General features: G+C 40.6%; 1 long non-coding RNA gene across 1 annotated transcript; it reads left to right on the forward strand.

The window, feature by feature from the left end:
- Nucleotides 1-929: 929 nt before the first annotated feature.
- Nucleotides 930-4,818, forward strand: LOC310669062. The gene is made up of 3 exons (XR_014507003.1): nt 930-1,019; nt 2,925-3,011; nt 3,499-4,818. It is a non-coding gene; the product is annotated as an uncharacterized lncRNA (long non-coding RNA).
- Nucleotides 4,819-5,033: the final 215 nt, after the last annotated feature.

Genomic DNA, 5,033 nt, shown 5'->3' on the forward strand with positions numbered 1-5,033 from the left:
CTTATGCAGCTCAGGGCCCCAATACCTCAAAGGCTGCCTCTCCCCACATGAACCAGCCTTCACCCCATGTTCACCATCTGAGATCCTGCTCAGTGTGCCATCTCCAAGGGAGGCGAAGAGGGAATGGCAAAATGAGAATGGGCCTTATGGAATGCTGTCTTGAGGGAACTGTATCTGGCACCATCACTGGCTAGCGTTAGGCACCAGGCAAAAACATTTTTCAGCCAGCCTTTGGCCTTGAACTTGGATAATTTTAGATATTGTGGCCTCCTTTAGTAGGTGGGATGTATTAGGCTGCCTTTCATATGTGTATGGATGTTTCTAGCTTTTATTTTGCTTTAGTTTTACACTGGTTTTAATTTTTAAATATATTGTAAGTTGCTTTGAGGTTACTTTTCGTTAAAATAAAGTGACTAGCCAGTGTGAACAACAACATCATAATATGCTAGTTTAGAACAAATGACCCTAGTTTAAATTAAAATACATCTCACCTTAGTGGGTGATTTGAGTCCAAGATACCTCAGCAGCTGCCTGATATCAATCTCCCTGCTCAATCTCTAAGATGGGAGTCATTGCAAGGGGTCTCCCATGGTTCGGATACATGCCTCATGTCCAGATGGAGACATGCATTCAGTATTGTGGGTCCAGTTTTTTGGAACTCCCTTCCAGTTCAGGTCAGAAAAGCCCCCTCCCTGCTGAACTTCTGGTGCTTAATGAATATTTCTTTTATTCAATCAGACTTCTTAACTGACTTCTGATTTTATAATTTTAACTCGTACTTTACTGTTATTGTTGTGGGTATCTTGTACACCACTTAGAGAGATGACTGTGGTTAAGTGGCATACAAATCGTTGAAATAAATAAAATGAACAATGTAACAAGGAATTTGCTTCTGGATTTCTCAGAAACAAGGACCAGAAAAGAGGAACAGATGGAAGGTATTGTCTCACAAGGATACTAGTGTTTTCTGGATTATTTCTCCATGCCAGGTAAACAGTAAAAATGATGGATGCCTGAAGGTAAACCGATGATATATTCTAGGGATATTTAGGATTAGCTCTAAAAACAAGTGTAATTGGGGAAGGGCTCTTCTTTCTTTCTTTTTTAAAAAAAGAATCCCTTGAAAGAGGATACACTATTAGAATCATAGGCTCATAGAATTGCGGAGTTGGAAGGGACCATCTAGTCCAGTCCCCTGCAATGGATGAATATGTAGCTGGCCCACACAGGGATTAAACCCACAACCTTGGTCCCATCAGCACCATGTTCTAACCAACTGAGCTGGTATCTGAAGAAGTGTGCATGCACACAAAAACTTATACCAAGAACAAACTTAGCTGGTCTCTAAGGTGCTACTGGACAATTATTTTATTTTTTATATATATTTCAACTGCATCAGACCAACACGGCTACCTACCTGAATTTACAACTGAGCTAAGCAATTGAACAGCACTGCTAGATAATAATAATAAAATGTTATCATAGAGGTTAAGTTCATGGGATGTTAGGGTTGTGAATATATCTATCCAGGAGTTTTCTCATCCTAATATACCAGGATTTGATGATTGTTGCATGGGGGGGGGGGGAATCTCCAACCCATAAAACATGGTCATCAGGACCATAATTTGTTGGTCCGTCTAGCTCAGTGTTATCTTCTCAACCGTACCTGGAGATGCTGTGAGTTCAGCCTGGAACCTTCTGCATGCAAACCATGCAGTCTACTGAAGAGCTATGTCCCACTCCCAATTTCTTCATCAAGATTTCTGATTTATGGTTTCTAAGGTGTGTATGAAGGTCTGTCATTGTTCCCCCTTCCCCCAATGTACTGGAGGTGGCATTTGTGGTATCAGCATTTAGCAACATCTATATAGTGAGAACACTAGTTTTTCCATGGTCACACTTGTTTTTGACCCTTTGGGGGGGGCACGTTACCTTCACAACACAGCAGTTTCTCCCTTCCCACCCACAATGGGCTCAATGGGGAGCCTATTACCCAACCATTTCCAGAAGTTTCATATGAACTTCATTAAGTCAATTACAGGGTGAACACATCACCGTTTCGCTGCAATTAGTATCAAAACGCTTCACTTTCCCTAATATAAAGGAGCAGATGCAGACACAGACGGAGCACCGTGTTTTCGTGAAATATATCTCGGCTCACATATTAAATCTCGCAGCCAAGCTTGGGGGGGGGGGAGCTCTCCAGACCCTGCAAATGTTGGAACAGATGTAGACTGATGATACCCATTTAGGCAGGTTGGATGATGTTCTGCAAGTATTTAAGGAAAGGTGACCTAATTATAAATAAAGTCCACCCAATGAGTGGGTAGGAAAGGGATAGCTTTGCCATTAGTTAGATGGGGTAGTGAAACCATATTGTGCTGCCATTTTGCAGTAGGCAAGGTGAGCATTGGGGAGAGACCATGGTTCAGTGGTGGCCCAAAACAGGCTTTGCTCATGGAAAGTCTCCAGTTAATAACATAACAGCTTAAGAGTCTTGACAAATCAGGTCAAATGTTGATCAAGCCAAGCATTCCCATAGATGGATGCCTATGGGAAGGAGGTAATCAGGGTGTGAATTCAACTCTCTCTAGTTGAGATTCCCAGCAGACCAAGAACATAAGAAGATTGTGTCTGCTGGCTCTGGCCAATGCTCACCTAGTCCAGCATCCTGTTCTTACAGTGACCATCCACATGCCCCAAAGGGAAGCCCACAAACAGAATCTGAGGGCAACAGCAACCCTTCCCAGTTGTGATTCCCATCAACGGATATTCAGCAGCATATTGCCTCCAACAATGGAGAGAATACATAGCCTTAGGAGACAATGAAATATCGAAACTGTAGGTGCTTTGTATTAAATGCATTACATCAAATGTGTCAAACTATTTAATAAGCAGCTTTCAATTAATTGGTTGTATTTAAGGTCTTTGGTGTTGACTAACGATGGCTGCCATGTCTTGTTTTCATCTTGCAAGATTTCCAGATATTGGCCTGGATAGAGTTACCCCCAGTAAGCAAAACAGCTGTAGAGAATATATATATTTTTACCAGCACTGAAACTACTAATGCAAATTGCTGGTAAACAGCGATTGCATCATGAATACTGCAATCGTCTGTAACCTAGCAGAATGGATGGTTTAATAAGAATATACCCATGAAGATATGAGCACTTTGACTGGAATAAGGAACTGTTTTTCTTGCCAGACTGAGAGGAACCTGTTCAAAGACCAAAGCCAAATATGTGTGTGTGTGTGCATGTGTGTGTAATCTGATAAAGGAGAAAAATGATCTATTGCCTGCTGATGAATGGGTTTAATTATTAGTTGTATATATTTAATGGCATGTTATTTCAATGCCTTCATCATTTGGATTCTGTTGTATTTGCATGAAGTGAGATAAGGAGGATAATAGATTTTAAAATGTTTTAAAATCAAAACCTATTATTTTTGCAAATATAATTGCCTTTAAATATCTCTCCTCTCTCTCTCACTCTGTAGATAAATGATAGATTTCATCTGGGGAAATTCTACCTCTGGCACCATACCCTAAAGAATATCATTTTCTGCAATTGCCTCTGTACTATGGAATGCCCTCCTTCCCTCTGCCATATGTGTAGCAGGCATCCATCATTTGCTTTGGACATCTTGTAAAGAGATATCTTTTTTGCCCAGGCTTTCTCTGATCCTGTTTTTATCTGTCTGGATTCCCCGAATTCCTGTTTTTATTTGCTTTTGTATGCTTTATGCTACTGTTTTACTGGTTTTATGTTGCATTTCTGTTTTAATGATATGGTTTATTGTCTTATGTTGTAAACCACATGGAGATTTCTTAAAATATTAAGTGGTTTACAAATGCTTTTAAATAAATTAGATGGAGCGATGATGCATAGACATTTAGGGAGTTAGTTGTTTCCTAGTGGTTTAATGGTAACTTTTTATGTTGTTGTTTTATAATATCGGTTCATTGAACTGCTTTCTTGCGCATTGCATGGAGCAGCTGAATTTGCCTTATGTTTATCTACAAATAAATGATTTTGCTAAATAAAATTGCAAAGCACCCTTGCAAGGGCAGATTCTGCTGAGCTCCACCCAGCTGTATTCTCTGCAGTGGAGAGGACAGTTTGTTTGTTTTTCTATGATATGAAAACTGAGAATCACGAGCCGCCAATCACACATCTATGACTGCAATGGGAACAACACAAAACAGAGCCAGCAAAACTTTGAAAGGGTGGTTTAAGGTGCTTTTGGTCATCCAGGCAAAGATGACCCATTGCGCTTCCTTGCTCAAAGCCAGAGCTTCTGTTAATACTATTAGAGCCAAAGTTTCGGATTTCAGATGAGGCATGTTGGCAATTACAGGCTGAAACAGATGCCCTTGAGAATGTGGGTCAAGTATTCAGGGCTCCAGTTTCATGGTCAAGGGGATCACAAGAGACAGCGACCTAAGAAGAACAGGAAGATCTCTTCAATGACCAAATATCTACACAGAGGGCAAGGAAAACGATGATGGAGGAGGAACAACATATTTAAACTTGGCTTCTGGTCTGGCAAATGATACACATCTCTATTAAACAAGATTACACACAACTTGCTGGACCAGGCCAAGGTGGGTGGGTGCAGACCAGCTATGAAATGTTACTGGTCTAAGCCATCTTGATGGGATTTATCTCCTGGGAGGTGGGAAGTGGAGGATTGTACAGAATACATAAATGAACAGAGCTTGCTTCCCACAGTAGCCAACCAAATTCCTCTGTGATGCTTTCAAGCGGGACAGCGGAATGTATGAATCAGTTGATTTCGGTTTCTCCCTGTTTTCATGTTTTCCCACTTTAACTTTGTAATAAGAATTGTACGGTCTTATATATATAATAAATGTTCATAAATGTACCAAGCAAACATGTACATAAATATATAAACCTCATTTCTGAATAAGCACAGGAAGACAGTCCTGAAACCATTTTGACTCCCAAACTGACCAAATGTTTTCTCTGCAAGGAGGGAGGGGGTGAGGGAACCTTCCCATTGTCTCAGGA

This window comes from Podarcis tiliguerta (genome assembly GCF_965153285.1).
Source record: "Podarcis tiliguerta genome assembly, chromosome: Z".
NCBI classification, from domain to species: domain Eukaryota; kingdom Metazoa; phylum Chordata; class Lepidosauria; order Squamata; family Lacertidae; genus Podarcis; species Podarcis tiliguerta.